General features: G+C 55.1%; 1 long non-coding RNA gene across 1 annotated transcript; it reads right to left on the bottom strand.

Annotated features, from left to right (window-relative positions):
- Positions 1-5297: 5297 nt before the first annotated feature.
- On the bottom strand, positions 5298-7878 carry LOC144330877 (uncharacterized). The gene is made up of 3 exons (XR_013397472.1): positions 7632-7878; positions 6802-6917; positions 5298-6442 (listed from the first exon to the last, which is right to left on the bottom strand). It is a non-coding gene; the product is annotated as an uncharacterized LOC144330877 (long non-coding RNA).
- Positions 7879-17025: the final 9147 nt, after the last annotated feature.

The following is a 17025-nucleotide window of genomic DNA, read 5'->3' on the forward strand; positions in this document are numbered from 1 at the left end:
GTCTGGCCAGAGGAACGCTCTCCAGCAGCCCCTGGAGGACAGTGCACGTGCCAGGGAGCTGTGCCCAGGAACCGCTCTTCATGTGGCCCTGGGTCACGGAGGATAAGCACCCCAGCTCCCTCACTCCTTGTGGGGGCCAGCTCAGAGGCCAGCTCTGCAGCATCTGCCCGAGAGCCCCAGCGGACAGAGGCCAGCTGCTCACGGGAGAGCTCTGCTCACGAACCAGGGAGACTAGCCGTCTTGGCTTGTCTAGGAGGGTCTCAGTTTTATCATCCAAAGTCCCACGTCCCAGAAAACTCTCTGGTCTGGGCAAAGCAGGCAGGTGGTCACTGTACCATGAACGCGCCCCTGTGGCTTCCCCCTTCTCTGTGCCCTTCCCCACTGCCCTCCCACTGCTCCCGGGGTCACTTCCCAAATAAACAGCTTGCATCTGGGATCCTGTCTCACAGTGGGCTTCCGGGGAACCCAGGCTAAGATGGGCAACCTCTGCCTTGCCCATCACAGGGTTTTTATGAGGGTCAAGTGAGCTTATAACAAGTCTGCACGTACATGATAAAGAATGAAGCACTATTGGCCTGGCATGGTGTCTTACGCCTGTAACGCCAGCGATTTGGAGGCTGAGGCGCCGGATCACCTCAGGTCAAGATTTCAAGACCAGCCTGGCCAGCATGGTGAAACCCTGTCTCTACTAAAAATACAAAAATTAACTGGGCATGGTGGCAGACGCCTATAGTCTCAGCTACTTGGGAGGCTGAGGCATGAGAATTGCTTGAACCTGGGAGGCAGAGGTTGCAGTGACCGGAGATTACACCACTGCACTCCAGCCTGGGCGACAGAGTGACACTTCATCTCAAATAATAATAATAATAATAATAATAATAATAATAATAATAATATTAATAAAGCACTACAGCATGCCTATTGGGATTTTCATGACTATCAGAGCTGTCCCCATGAATAGGACTCAAAACAGGTGATTTCACAGGGGAGATGAGTGAAAGAGTGAGATGGAGCAAAGCTATTTCTGGGGAGACCCACGCCTGGTTGGGGGAGCTGGGCATCCAAGGGCAGCGCATGGGGACAGTGCCTGGGGTGCTAGGATGGAACACTCACGGCCGTGTTGCTCTGATGACCCATCTGTATCCCTGTGAATGACCGCATCGGGGTGAAACTGGGTTCAGGGCCCACTTTTCCACATCCAGCTCTTTGGTGCACAGGTTTTCCGGCGGGCCAGGGGTAGCGTCCTTACCCCAGAGCCACTGATGGATTCCCGTGCCTTTCGTTCACTCCCTGACCACACTCACTGTTAGGTGATGGGACAGCTTCCAGTTCTCGCAGTCACCACGACCCTGGCTGCAAACATTTTGGGGCAGTAGCTCAGCCCCTGCTGTGAAGCTGGAGGAACCAGGTTTTGGACCAGGGCAGGCTGTGTCCCTTCCCTGGGCCTCAGTGTTTTCATCTGAGAAATGGGGATGGTTCTCCCCACTCTGAGGGTTGCTGCGAGGGCTGCTCGAGATTAGTCCTGCTGGTGCAGGCTCTGATGCTAAAGGTTCCTCCTGCCTTCTTTGCCATGCTTTTCCTGGGACATGTTCACCAGCCAGACCCCTTCAGTGCTCCCGGTAGGTGCAGGAGTTAGGGCCAGGGAGGGAGAAAGAACAGCGGCCTGGAGCAAAGCTGGCAGCCCTCTCCAAGTTCAGCGCTCAGTGGGCAGAGCTGGCTCAGACTTCCTCCTGGTGCCACTGCTCCTCCCGAACAGGCACTAGGCTGGCAGAACTCACGGGGCGAGGCTCCCCCAACCCCTTGCTGGGCGCAACTTGGAGGTGGCAGCCGGTTTCTCGTGCAGATCTCCTTAAGTTGTGAGTGACAGAAATGAACATCAGCAAGATCATCCCTGGGGACCCTCTGAGGACCCCTTGGGTGCTTTAGGGGTTTCTACCCCTCACTGGTTGAGGCTGCCCTTGGGGGCCTGAGGCCCTGGGCACTGGTGCTGCCGGGGGCTGGGCTGAGCCAGCTTCTGAGATGCCGAGACTCGGTGCTGGGGTGGCCGAGACTCGGTGCTGGGGTGCTTAGTGGTGTGCCAGGAGCTGCCCTGCAGCGCAAGTGGCTCAGAGGTGGCCAAGAGCACCCCTGGCAGGATCTCACCTGTGTCTGCACAGCTGCCGGGCCGTCACTGCTGAGTGGCAGAGTTCTCCTCCGGGCTTGGGTCCACATGCCCTTTGGGTGGTAAGGTGCTGCACTCCCAGCATGTCCCAGCCCACCCTGTCCTCATGTCATCCCCCTCCAGGCCAGCCGTTTGCAGGCCCCCAAGTAAACCAGGCTTGCCCGCCCACATGCCTCTGCCAGGCACCTAGAGGGCCCTCAACCTGACCCTCTTCCGTGGACACCACCTCCCCCTTGGAGACCTAGAGAAGCATATGCCCGCTCAGGGCAGTGCCGCCCTCCTCCCCATCAGGCTGGGCCCCTGCAGTGTCCAGAGCCTGCTCATGTCTGGGCCCCCAGTGCCTCCCCTGAGGCCTGACAGGCGCTCCCTGAAAGTATTTGCCAATTGGTCAGTGCCTCCCAAACCTTCACAGGAGCACGCCTCCCCTGGGCATCATTAATGCAATGCAGCGGGGCCTCAGGGAGGCCGGAGACCCGGGTGAGATGGAGGCTGCTGGGCCGCTCCGGACTGTGTTTTGGGGAATGAGCTTTCTTCTGAAGCTGCCTCTCTATTTTCTTGTTTGTGTTTTTTGGTTTGTTTGTTTTGTTGTTGTTGTTAAGACAGGGTCTCGCTCCGTCACCCAGGCTGGAGAGCAGGGTGCCATCACAGCCTGCTGTAGCCTGGACCTCTCAGGTTCAATTGATTCTCCCAGCTCAGCATCCTGAGTAGCTGGAACTATAGGTATGTGCCACCATGCCTGGCTAATTTTTGTAGTTTCTTTTCTCCTTTTTTTGTAGAGACAGGGTTTCTATAAAGCCAGTTGCCCAGACTGGTCTTGAACTCCTGGGCTCAGTAATCCTCCCAACTTGGCCTCCCAAAGTGCTAGGATTACAGGCATGAACCACCGTGCCTGTCCCCCTCTCTCTACTCTCATCGCCTGGAAAACTCCTATTCACCCTTCAAGACCCCAGCCAAACAGTGACTCCTCCGTGAAGTCTTTCCCAATCTTGCTTCCTCCCTCTCCCGCCTAACCTGGCCAAGGCTGTTTTCAGTGCAGCATAAGAGAATCAAATGCTTTCAAGTACATAGGGTGACACTGCGTGACTTGGAGCTTGTTCACCATTGAGTTGGGCTTGTGTTCACTGTGCCAAGGGTCACCTGTTCCTGATTTTCAGGAGGCTCTGCACTGTCTTCCTGAGTCCTACTGGCGCCTCCCCTGGGCTGGTCCTGGGGATGGGGATGAAAGACAGCTCCAACCTCAGCGAGCACGTGGCGGTGGATCTGGACCCAAGGCCCAGCAAGAGAGGGGCTGGAACACAGGTGCCCGGCCTCTCCACTGAGTCCCTCTGGGTGCTGGTGCTTGGTACTCTCTCAGGCTGTTGTGAGGCCCCAGGGTCCTGACCCGGGGAGCGTGGCCATGGCAGTGGAGGCCTCTTGGCACAGTGGCCCTGACTCCTTGTGGCTGTGCAACCTCCCCACTTCCTGCAGAGCCTCTGGAGCGAAGTGCCAATAACAGCAGGATCCACCCCCAGGGCTCCATGGCAGGTGCTGCCCAGATTGGGTAACAGCCCCCTTGCAGGCCCTGCTGTGTTGAGGACGGTCCCCGTGGAGGTTTCTAGTGTTCCCAATTCCCTGCAAGGTTGGCCTCTTTCTGCCCATTATTCAGGTGAGGCTGTGGAGGCTGGAAAGGTGCCCAGCCTAGGGTGACACACAGCCCCCCTGTGAGCCAAGTCAGCCTGGCCCTGAGCCTGCCCATGCCCACCTCCACCCCACTCCGGACCCCTCATCTGCAGCCCCAGGGGCCTTGGGAGGTTGACCTTTGTTGGGGCTCAGAAAACAACACCCCAAAATGAGGGACTCAGAAGCAGCCTCAAAAGCAAAAGTTGGCTGAGTGTGGTGGCTCACGCCTGTTATCCCAGCATTTTAGGAGGCTGAGGTGGAAGAATCACTTGAGGTCAGGAGTTGGAGCCCAGCCTGGGCAACATAGTGAGACCCCCATCTCTACAAAAGATGAAAATAAAATAAATGAGCCAGGCACCGTGGTGTGCCTGGAGTCCCAGCTACTTGGAAGGCTGAGGTGGGAAGATTGCTGGAGCCCAGGAGGTCGAGGCTGCAGTGAACCCTGATCGCACCACTGCACTCCAGCCTGGGTGACAGAGCGAGATCCTGTCTCAAAAGAAAAAAAAGCAGAAGTGTTTCTCTGACCTTCTCCTGCCCTCCTGTCTCAGACCCTTTCTCCCACAAAGGCTAACCAGAGACTAGACTCCCTCTTCCCCAAGGCAGGTCCTGGAAGCCAGAACCCCTTTCTCCCAAAGGCAGCCGTAAAACCTAAAAATATGACGCAAACTTTCTCTCTGACTTTCTGTGTAAAAACTGGCCCTAAAGAAACGATCTGACTACTTCATTTGACTGCGGGTCCTAAGACCCCTGTTGTAGAGAGGGTCCTGCCCCGCATCCTTCTGGGAAGAATCCCGACAGAGAGGCCCTGCTGGGTTTCCCTGCTGTCTATTCACATTAGATCAGCCCTTTCATCCAATCCTGTTTCCACACACTGTCCATACTCTGTTGAACCTAAAGCTGCAGGCGGGACGAGTGGGTGGCTGGAGGTGCCCGAAGGGCCCTGGCCCCCAGCAGTGGCTCCTCCCCTTGAGCAGCAGCTCTTCTCCTCCTTTGCTCCCAGCACAGCTTCCCAGGGGTATCCTGGGCCAGATCCCAGAGAGACGGAGCCCACCTTGATGAGCCAGGACACCCAGCACAGGTTACAGGGACCGCTGTCAGACACCACCCTTGGTCCAATCAGCTGTGATCACAGCTGCAGGAGTGAGGGGGTGTGGGAGGAGCAGGGTCTCCCCAAACAGGTCCAGTGTAGCCTGCAGGAGTCAGGGTGTGAGCTCTTGAGGAGGGATAAGGGGGAGCTGGGACCCCCAAGATGGATCTAGCACAGCCCTTCCTCTTGGGACGTGCCCTGCTAAACAGCCTCTCAGACTGGAGGGTGTGTCCACACAACCACAGCAGGGGAGGTTGGGTGGAACCTGGGGTTCTGCATTCTTGACTGGCTTGGGTTGATGAGACGCTGCTGGTCCTCAGACCTCACTTTGAGAAGCGAGGCCTTACAGCACCACTCAGAGTTTTTTTTTTTAAAGGAAAACTCAGTTCACATAACAAAATTCACCATTAACCATTTTGATGTACACAGTTCAGTAGCACTTACTGCACTCACTAACTTCTACCGCCACCTCTGTCCAGTTCCAAGACAGCTCCATCACCCCAGAAGGGGACCCCAAGCCCGCCAGCAGTCACCTCTCATTCCTCCCTCCCCCTAGCTCCTGGCAACCCCCAATCTACTTTCTCTCTCTTTGCTCTGCCTATTCTGGACATCTCATATAAATGGAATCATACAAGGTGCGGGCATTTGTGGCTGGCTTCTTTCTCTGGGCACGGTGTTTTCCAGGTTCACCCGCGTTGTAGCATGAGTCAGCCCTTCATTCCTTCACATGGCTGACTACAACTCCACTGTATGGAGATACCCGATTTGATGTGTTCATTTATCTGTTGATGGAAACTTGGGTAGTTTCCACATCGTGGCCGTCATCAATAATGCCGCTATGAACGTTCATGTACAAGTATCTGAAGACCAGTTTCAGCTCTTTTGAGTGTGCGTGACGCCTGCAGCTCTTTTGGGTGTGAGAGATGCCTACAGCTCTTTAGGGTGTGTGATGCCTGCAGCTCTTTTGGGGGTGTGATGCCTGCAGCTCTTTTGGGGGTGTGATGCCTGCAGCTCTTTTGGGGGTGTGATGCCTGCAGCTCTTTTGGGGGTGTGATGCCTGCAGCTCTTTTGGGGGTGTGATGCCTGCAGCTCTTTTGGGGGTGTGATGCCTGCAGCTCTTTTGGGGGTGTGAGGTCCCTGCTGTGGGACTGCTGGGACTGATGGCAACCCTGTGTTTCATCCGTTGAGGAACTAACAGTCAGTTTTGAAAACCATGAATCTGCTCACACCTCCCATGTTTCATGAACGTAGATTCCACACCTCTGTTTGGTAGCAGCATCGTGCTCATCATGTGGATGTGGCCGCTGGCACAGCTCGTCCACCACAGCACCTTCTTGTGCCTGGTCGGTTGTTTTTTAGGGTAAATTCCAACCGTGAAGGTGTAAGGACAAGGTCAAGCCACTTGTATTACATCACGCCATCCCTCGGGAGGCTACTAGGGCCCTCCCCTACTGGAATCCATCAGGTCCCGTTCCTCACATTCTCCACCTTCTTTTTTCATCCTTGTCCATGTCATAGCAGGAGACACATGGCCTCTGGAGATACGAATATGAAATCAGCCTCTAAAAATGCTGACATGCACTTCTCTGCACAAATCTGGGTCATACATGGTGTTAATGATAAATTCTCTGGGTGCTGGGATTACAGGCGATTGCTGTTTGTTTTGCCAATTGTTTATATGTATTTTCTATTTTTTCTACAATGAATGTGTATGACTTGGGTAATAAAAATAAGTTTTGGCTGGGTGCGGTGGCTCATGACTGTAATCACAACACTGGGAGGCTGAGGCAGGAGGATTGTTTGAGCCCAGGAGTTCAAGACCAGCCTGGGTAACATACTGAGACCTTGTCTCTACAAAGAATAGAAAAAATTAGCTGGGTGTGGTGATGCTCACCTGTAGTCTCAGCTAATTGGGAGGCTGAGGCAGGAGGATCACTTGAGCTGGGGGAGTCGAGGCTGCAGTGGGCTGCAATGGCATCGCTGCGTTCCAGCCGTCCTGGGCGACAGATACTGTTTTAAAAAAAGGTTTTAAACAATGAAGTGGGGCTGTGCTTGGGGCCTCTCCTCACGGGAACCCATTAGAGGACAGAGTTGATCCTGCCAGTCCATCTGCCCACCTTGGGTGGGTTTTGGGGGCACAAACCCATCCTTGCCATTGGCTGTGAGGCAAGAAGGTAGCAGTGCTGGGAACATGGGCTGTTGGGGACTGTAAAATTCCTCCAGCTCACCGCAACCTCCACCTTCCTGGTTCAAGCAATTCTCCTGCCTCAGGCTCCCCAGTAGCTGGGACTACAGGTGTCTGCCACCATGCCCGGCTAATTTTTGTATTTTTAGCAGAGACAGGATTTCACCATATTGGCCAGGCCACTGCGCCCGGCCATGTTTACCACTTTTAAGTGTGCAGTTCAGTGGCATTAAGCACATTCATAACATTGTACGACCATCACCACCATCATCTCCAGAACGACTTTATCTTCCCACACTGAAACTCCATCCCACGAAACACTGGCTCCCCATTTCCCTCCCCCAGGCCCCAGCGCCCACCACGCTCCTCGCTGTCTATCTTCCCAGGCTGAAATTCCATCCCATGAAACACTGGCTCCCCATTCCCCTCCCCCAGGCCCCAGCACCCACCACGCTCCTCACTGTCTATCTTCCCACGCTGAAACTCCACCCCACGAAACACTGGCTCCCCATTCCCCTCCCCCAGGCCCCGGCACCCACCACGCTTCTCTCTGTCTCTAGGGACTCAGGTGAGTGGAATCCCACGGCATCTACTCTTTCCTGACTGGTTTCTTTCACGGAGCGCCGTGTCCTCAGGCTTCGGTCCTGTGGCAGCACGTATCAGAATTTCCTTCCTCTTTGAGGCTAATGCAAAAATTAGCCAGCATGGTGGTGTGCTCCTGCGGTCCCTGCTACTTGGGGGGCTGAGGTGGGAGGACTGCTTGTGCTCAGGAGGTTGAGGCTGCAGTGAGCCGTGATCCTACCACTGCACTCCAGCCTGGGCCACAGAGCAGGACCCTGTCTCAAAAAAAAACCCAAAAAACAAAAACTGGCCAGGTGCAGTGGCTCATGCCTGTAATCCCAGCACTTTGGGAAGCTGAGATGGGTGGATCACCTGAGGTCAGGAATTCGAGGCCAGCCCGGCCAACATGGCGAAACCCCATTTCTACTAAAAATATAAAAAATAGCCAGGCGTGGTGGCGAGCGCCTGTAATCCCAGCTACTCAGGAAGCTGAGGCAGGACAATCGCTTGAACCCCCAGGAGGCGGAGGTTGCAGTGAGCTGAGATCGCGCCACTGCACTCCAGCCTGGGTGACAGAGCAAGACTCCGTCTCAAAAACAAAATCTTTAGAATAAAAAAAGATGTAATTGCTTATCAACAGCACCAAGTTCCTGAGCTATTAGGCCCTGCATCAGCTTTGTTGTCCTGATGCTGTTCTTGCGATGGCCCCACAGGCCACGCAGGCCACGTGTCCATCTCTCATTCCAGCCAAGATGCATGCAGGAGCCCCTGGAGACGTTCTGGTCAGGGTGGGGAAATCTGTAGGGTTGGGTTGAGGGGGAATCCCGTGGCTCGTCTTGAGGATTTGAGGGGATTCCTTCAGCCTTCATCCCAGGAATTCTCACGAGCCCCCATTCCACTCCTGGGGCTGATCCAGGCTCTGCGGATACAGCCGTGAGCAAGGGACCCACACTCCTGCTTCTGCTCTGAGTGAGGCAGGACCATCACATGTTGAGAACAGAAGGAGGGCAGGGGCAGAATTAAATGAAAATTTGCTTTTGTCATGGGAGGGGTGCATATGTGAGGTAAGAATGATCCACCAGCTCTGCCCTTCATTTGCAAAATGTCTTTAAAGAGAAAGGGGGGCTGGGCACAGTGGCTCATGCCTATAATCCCAGCACTTTGGGAGGCAGAGGTGGGCAGACCACTTGAGATCAGGAGTTTGGGACCAGCCTGGCCAACATGGTGAAACCCCGTCTCCAGTAAAAACAAAAACAAAAAAGTAGCCAGGCACAGTGGTGGGTGCCTGGAATCCCAGCTACTGGGGAGGCTGAGGCAAGAGAATCCCTTGAACACAGGAGGTGGAGGTTACAGTGAGCTGAGTTTGCACCACAGCACTGCAGCTTGGGCGACAGAGGGAGACTCTGTCTCAAAAAAAAAAAAAAAAAAAAAAGAAAGAAAAAGAGAAAGTAGGAGCCGTATGTTCATTCATGTGTTCACTTAATCATTCATTCATTCACTCATGCGAGACCATCACCCTGGGCCCTGAACCTGCTTCTCAAGTGGGCCACACCTGAACACATTCTACGGAGACTGCCAGGCTGTTGGGGGCTATGTGTAGGGTCTGGGAGGACGGGCCAGTGGGTACGCAGAATACGGTGGGGGCACCCAGCTTTGGGGTCCTTCGGGATTTCAGTGGATTGGCTGCTAAAAGCAAGCCCTTCCTGAGGGCCCCAGGCTGCTCCCCCGTTGGTTCTGCCTCTGAACCAGGAAGAGGCTGCCACCTGGCTCTGCTACGGTGACCGACCTTCCCAGTTTGTCTGGGACTGAGCGATTTCCTGGGAACCAGAGCTGTTAGTGCTAGATCTGGGACAGTCCCGGGGAAACCAGGATGCTGGCCACTCCAGCTTCTGCCCACACAGCCTCCCCCACGGGAAGACTTCCTGAGCCCCTCCTCCCACAGCGTGGCTCCAACGACCTTGTGTTCTGGGGCTGTCATTGGGGAATTCTTTTGGGACAGACTGTTTCTGGGGTGTTCTGGGACTGTCGTTGGGGAATTCTTTTGGGAAGGACGGTTTCTGTGGTGTTCTGAGGGTGTCGTTGGGGAATTCTGTTGGGACGGACTGTATCTGCGGCGTTTTGGGGCTGTCCTTGGGGAATTCTGTTGGGATGGACTGTTTCTGCACCTGTTTGTTGGACAAGCAGTTAAGCCCCTCATAGGTAGAGACCCTGCCTTGTCCATCCCTGTGCCTCCAGGGTCTAGCCCCATGCCTGCAAGGTTGCCATTCCTGGACCCGAATTTGACATCCTGTTCTGAGTTGCAGCAGTTGTTCTGTAGTTACAAAGCAGTGTGTGCACGGGGTGAGGGCACCAGCAAGGGAACGCCTGCACAGGTGAGTCAGGAGGAGGCACTGCATGGAGCAGGTGGGGAAGGAGCAGAAGAGCACCTGGGCAAAGGCAAGGAAGGGCTAGAAGGGCTGGAGAATTAGATGTAGCCAAGATTATCTTGGGTGGGGGTTGGGAATGTGCAGAGGGGCTGGCAGGGATCTCGATGGAACATGTTGCCCTGTGGAGGGCCTTGAATCTGCCACGGGACTGCAGCATGTCTTGAGGGCACTGGGAGCCACTGGAGAATCCTAAGCAGGGTAGGTGCCTGACAATCCTCGTGCTTCGCCAGGAGAGGGAAACTGGGAGGCATTGCCAGATGCAGGGACCAGGGCAGAGGAGAGTGCGGAGGCCGAGGGGGTCAGGTGGCACCTCCAGCCTTCTTCCGGGCTAGGGCTGCGCTGAGAGCTGCTTCCTGGAAGAGGAGAGATCAGTAGGGCCTGGGCCCCTAGGCCAGCATGTGGCTGCCTGGCCAGGAAACTGCTACCAGAGGAGCATGGCCAGCTCCCTGTGGCTACAAATGTCAGCTCAGCGGGGGAGCTAGGGTCCAGCCAAGACCCTAGCAGGGTCCAAAGGGGGCTCCACCAGGCCAGGCTGGGGAGGAGGGCTGCCTGGGGTGGTCTCCCATAGCCATGACTAGGAGGCAGACGGGGGCTCTGCCCAAGAGGCCAGGGCTACAAAGATGCTCTAAGACTGGACTGTGGCGGCAAGTGCAGGGGGCGAGGCCTCAGGGCAGAGCACCAGTGCTTCTTTCTGCTGCACACGGCAGGGCACCAGGCCTCACCAGGGATGTGGACAAGGGGGCTGGACTCCCAGCTGCAGACCTGCTGCGGACTGAGCAGGACTTCTTCTGAAGCAGGACTAACGGGAGTCTGGAGGCGATGGGAGAAGCCTGTTCGGAGTCCCCAGGACAAAGCGGGCCCCTAGTGAGGGTGACCTGCTGGCTAGCTGGGACCCCCCAGTTCTCTCTGTGTCAAGTGGGCATGCTTGCTTTTCCCTCTTGAAGTATGGGGAGGATTAAATGATGGAAAATGTGTAGATGGTTCCAAAACCCAATGAGTACGGCTATGGTCAATACGCAGAGGCCTCTCCATAAACCAGGGTTAAAGAGCTCTGCGGAGTTTTGCAGACTGTGAGGAAGCCACGTGCTTTCCCAGCATGCATCCTTTATGTTTCTCTGGGTGTTTGTCTCCAATTAGAATGATCAATTACACACTTGCCAGGTATTTCAACTATGAGCTAGTTGGGAAGATTAAAACCGGATGTTGACACAGCAAAAGCAGGTGCTTAGCTCTTGTGATAAGGTAGCAAAAACCAGAGTGAGAAGGCAACGCTTTCGGGAAAACTAAACAGGGGACTCAGTATCTATCACCAAACTGCGGCCAGCGTGGTGAGGTGACAGGAACAGCCTTTCTGACCAGCTTGGAGGTTAAAAAGACTTGCGGAGTGATTGGGTCATGAGAAGCACATGGTTTATTTCAGTAAACCTTCTTTTACATAAACAAGTTTTAGTCTAAAGAAAGATTTCACATTAAGGGAAAGCAGAATTACAGATTGACTCGGCACTTCATTTACATGTCTTTAAAAAGTGGTTAATAAAAATAGTCCCCTTTGTAAGGGGCTATTGTAAGAAAATGATTGTAAGAAAACCCCATCGTAATTGTAAGATGATTGTAAGAAAAACCCCATAGTAAATACAAAACCATAGAAGCTCTTTTTGTAAATCCTCCTCCAATGTCTGGGTTTGGGGAACCTTGCTTCTCTGTCAGTCATGGTGGAATGCCAGCCTCTCTGAGAAGAAAACACCAACGCCCATGCTTAGCAAGCCCCAAGACCCGCTTCTAAAACCTGCACCCTCGTTGGCCTTGGAGTGTAGCCTGGAGCAGGTCACCTGGCCCCTTGGGAGGACCCAGAAGGCAGGACCCTGACTGACGTGTCTCCGCATCCCTGACTTACAGGCACTCGGTTAATGTGAGGTGAGGTGCCTTCCAGACTCCTTTTCAAGAGACTCATTACAAGTGGACTAGCGCTGTCCAAAAGAAATAGAATCCGTTGAAATCCTGTCATTTGCAACAACATGGGTGGAACTGGAGGTTAATACGTTAAGTGAAATAAGCCAGGCGCAGAAAGACAAATTTTGCATGTTCTCACTCATATGTGGGAGCTAAAAATGAAAACAACTGAACGCACGGAGACAGAGAGTAGAAGGACGGTTACCGGAGGCTGGGAAGGGTTGCAGGACGGGGATGGTTAATGGGTGCAAAAATATCTTTAGAATAAATAAGATCTCGTATTTGATAGCACAACAGGGTGAAGACAGTCAACAATAATTTACTGTATATTTAAAAATAGCTAAAAGAGTGGAACTGGAATGTTACTAACACAAAGAAATGACGTGTGCTTGAGGTGACGGATACCCCAATTGCCCTCATGTGGTCATTATGTGTCACATGCCTGTGTCACATATACATATATAAGTACAGGTACTCATAATGATCAGAAATAAAATTGTTTTAAAAAAATAGAATTCGAGCCACAGATGTAATTTTAGAAACCACATTTTAAAAAGTAAAAAGAGGCCAGGCGCGGTGGCTCACACCTATAATCCCAGCACTTTGCGAGGCCAAGGCAGGCGGATCACTTGAGCTCAGGAGTTCGTGACCAGCCTGGCCAACAAGGTGAAACCCCATCTGTACTAAAAACACAAAAATTAGCTGGGTGTGGTGGTGACCACCTGTAGTCCCAGCTACTTGGGAGGCTGAGGCAGGAGAATCACTTGAACCTGGGAGGCAGAGATGGCAGTGAGCCAAGATCGCACCACTGCACTCCAGCCTGGGCGACAGAGTGTGACTCCGTCTCAAAAAAAAAAGAAGCTGGTGAAATTAATTTTCCTATGATATTTTACTAATCACTGTATTGAAAGTATTATCATGTCAACATGTGATCAATCTATAAATGAATAACCAGGTATTTTCTATTCTTTTTCCTGCCAAGTCCTTGACATCATGTGTATTTCACACCCACAGCACAGCTCCATTGGGACACACCCTGTGTGGCTGATTTCCCGTGTGGGCAGCACAGGACTAGAGTAATCCAGAACCCTGTGCCCAGAGGCTCTTCCATCAGGGTGGAGGGTGGCGCTGTGGTGACTGGGAGCAGGAGGGTGCCAAGCCTGTGGCAGTGGGGATGGGAGAGGGAGCAAAGGGCAGCAGCAGGCCCCGGCACTCAGACCAGGGGTTGGAGAGGAAAGCAGAGTGGAGAGACCCCCGCCATCTCCCAAGCTCTGGGAGGGCAGGACCGTGAGCGTGAGTCCACAGGGAGGCACCGGGGTTGTGAGAGCCTCACCTGCACCCTGCACCTGGCTGGGTGGGGCTCCTTTCCTGGACCTGGCCCCTGACCCCGGGGCCTTGCTGCTTTTCTTTGCTTTCTGGAACCTGATGCAGGTCCTGGCCGCTGCTGAATGAACATATGGCTCTGCTGAGGTTCATGCAGCAACAACACAATAGCAGGACACATTTGAGTTCATTTGCTCACTCACTCGTTTCTTGAAACAATGCTTTGAATACAGACGATGCACTGAGCCCAGACTTCCCAGCGATGGGCATGTGGGGGGCAGGGGGGTCGAGTGCAAAGCGAAGGTGAGTGGGCCAGGCTTCCCCTCAGGCTGGGGGAGGGGAGGCATGCCTGCCTCTCCTGGTGGTGGCTGGAAATCCTCGGTGTCCCTTGGTTTGTGCATGTTCCCACTTTCGGCCTTCGTCTCCCCTGTGTGTGCCTCTGGCTGGCTTCTCTTATAAGGAGCCATTGGATCTGAGGCCCACCCTATTCCAGGATGACCTCATCTTCACTCAGCTCATTACATCGCAGAGACCTTATTTCCAAATAAGGTCGCATTCGGGGTTTCTGGGTAGACTTGGACATTGGGGCACTTCACTCCCTTCCAGCTTCCGAGGGCCCTCCCAGCCCCCAGCTCCATCCCCAGGTTATCCCACAGGTGCCTGTCATTCAGCTCCTGCCTGTTTAATCGTGTCTCAGTGTTGGCTTCCCAAGGCGCTGGGCTGATGCAGGGATGTAGTGCGGTCAGGCCTGAGAGGCAGGGGCTCATCTTCGGTGGGGACAGGGAAGACTGGACCAGTGCCCAGCATCCAGCAGTGGCATGAGGAGGCCGGGCTGACCCAGGTGTCTGGCTCCGTCAGCCAGGGTGGCAGCTGTGGTTGCTGAGGTGCGACCTCTTTCTGCGGGGAGCGGGTTTTGGGAAGGAGATGGGTCTGGGCTTAGGATGCTGAGCCCCAGGAGGGGGTGAAGTCCTCAGGGCTCAGGGGGCACTGTGGGAGGTGGTCTAGCCCCTGACCTTATTGTCCCCCGCCACACTGCTGGCTGGCATAGAGATGTGGTTCCCCAATCTAGCACTGGGGTAGGGGACAGCATGAAGCTGAGGGGGTGCCCTGGCCCCAGCTTACAGGCATGGCCCAGGAGGGTGGGGTGTTCACTGGGAAGGCACTAGTTCCACTGTCAATAGAATCTGTGCTGATGATGCTGACCTGAGACCCCAGGACGACCAGTCAGTCCAGTGGGCAAGGTGGGCAGGAGAGGAGCAGAGGAGGGGTGAGGGCCGTGGGGGACAGCTGGAGGTAGAGGCTGAGCAGCGGGGTTTGGGAGGAGAGCTGCCGAGCCACCTGCAGGTTCCTGGGACCCTCTCTTCTGGGGGAGTTGGAGCGAGTGGAAGAAGGTGGGAATGGGGAGTGGAGGAGCCTGTGGCATCCCCACCTGCAGGGGAGAAGGTTCCCAGCCTGGGTGTCAGTGCAGTCACCAGTGTGGGCCCAGAGAACACGGGCTCCTCACCCCTCTCCTCTGGGTCTGATTCCCTAGCGGGAGTGGGAGAGCTCCTGAAACAAACTGCGGCCCGGAGCCCACAGGTGCGAAAACCTGGGGCCCAAGGCCTTTGCTGTTTTTAAACAAATCCACCCTTAGCCAACTCTCCCCACCAGGATTTTCCACATGATTTGATGGGATGGGGCCTGCCGCCTCCTCCCTCTGCCTGGGGAAGGGTTCCTAGATGCGTGGGGGAGGACGTGCGGCTCCTTCCTTTTCCTGGTGGCGCCGTGAAGATCTGTGTGTGTACTTCTTGGAAAGATTCCAGGTGCTTGAAAAGGACGTCTCAGTGGGTCAAGGGTGAGTGGGGACTCAGAGGTGACGCATGTTCAGGAAAGCCCCCCTTGCCTGGCACCCCCTACCACGGAGCCACAGACTGTGCTATCTCCCTCTCTCTGTCTCCCTCTCTCTCCCCAACTCTTTCCTTCTTCCTATCTCCCTCTCCCTCTCTGTCTGTCCCTCTTTCTCTCTTTCACACACACACACACACATCCCTGGGTGATGGCTGTCGGTGGCTCCGCCCATGGTCGGATGGGAGAGGAGTGACAGGGCTGGGTGGTGGCTGGCCTCCAGGCCTCTGCCCTGCCTTTACCTGGGGGCCTGCTGCCTTTGAGTTCAGCCTGAGCCAGGCCCAGGGGTCAGGGGGGTGCCTGTGGTCAAGGCCTGTGGTGCCTGGTTGGCCCCCAACCTCACCACCTGCTAGCTGGGCCAGCACCTCCAGGAGGTCATGCCCTGCCCTGTGGGGTGGGTGGCAGACACCCGTCCTGGGCTGTTGGGAAAAAGTGTGCCCTGCTGGGGACTGGCCTGCACGGGCCCCTGGAGGCTGGGGGATTTGGGAGCCCTCAGAAGGTGTGGCCCCTGCTCTTGGGAAGGCATTTTTCCTGCCCAAGGCAGAGGGGATGTGGCGTTTGCAGCCTGGCCCTGTGGGCTCTGTCTGAGTTCCTGAGCCCCATCTGGGCATTGGATGACCGGGAGCCCCTGTGTCCTCTCCAAGCCTCCTAGCTACACACTGCACTCAGGACCCAGCAGAAGCCTCTGCCTGGGTGCAGTGGGACAGGGAAGCCACCGGTCTGCCCCCGCATCTACGCCACTGGGGCCCCACTGGGGTGTTCACAAAGCGCTGTGAGAATGAATCGGAGGAAGCGGCTTTGAACTTTCGCTGGGCCCAGAGGAGTTAGAGTTGACTGAGTTTGGCCAGACGGTTTTAAATCCCTTCTAATTATAAGATTCCAGCATGGGAGGTCTTGTCGACCACCAAGCAAACTTTATTTATTTATTTATTTATGTATTTTATTTATTTATTTTTTTTTTTTGAGGCTGAGTCTCGCTCTGTCACCAGGCTGGAGTGCAGTGGCATGATCTTGGCTCATTGCAACCTCCGCCTCCCGGGTTCAAATGGTTCCCCTTCCTCAGTCTCCTGAGTAGCTGGGACTACAGGCACGGGCCACCTCACCCGGCTAATTTTTTTCTGTAGTTTAGTAGAGACGGGGTTTCACCATGTTGGCCAGGGTGGTGTCCATCTCCTGACCTCGTGATCCGCCCGCTCCCAAAGTGCTGGGATGACAGGTGTGAGCCACCGTGCCTGGCCCCAAGCAAACTTTAGAACCACCTGCAGCAGGGGCAACGGGGTAGGGTGGGCAGGACCTATTTGGGGGACAGGAGTGGAAGTCCAGCCTGGGAAGGCTCTGGCCCCATGTGGAGAAGCAGTTCCTCCCCGGAGTGCCTGGCGCCTGGACTTTGGCGTTGGACCTTCCCAGGCGTACACCTCTGCTCCCCCGCTCACCACTGCATGCTCCTGGCCATGTGGCTGACCTGGCTGAGCCTCAGGTGCCTGATATGTGAAATGGGGTGATAGGGTTTATAGGGTTGCTGAGAAGATCGGTAAGAGAATGTGCACACACGCGGAACGCCTCCAGCTTCAGGTGACCAGCAGCCATCGTCACCACCACTAGGGTGGCCCCTTGCCATGTCTGCCCTTGCCCTGCCTTGCAGAGAACCAGTGGGTCTTGACCGGGGGAAAGCCTGAGGCTGGGGGAGCAGGGGGTGCCTGGCAGTCACTGAGCGCCACCCAACAGTAGGCCCTGCCCATCATCCTGTTCTGCACGACAGTCCCTTGAGGTGTGCGCGGCGACCTCCCTA

Source organism: Macaca mulatta, chromosome 8, assembly GCF_049350105.2.
Source record: "Macaca mulatta isolate MMU2019108-1 chromosome 8, T2T-MMU8v2.0, whole genome shotgun sequence".
Taxonomy (NCBI): domain Eukaryota; kingdom Metazoa; phylum Chordata; class Mammalia; order Primates; family Cercopithecidae; genus Macaca; species Macaca mulatta.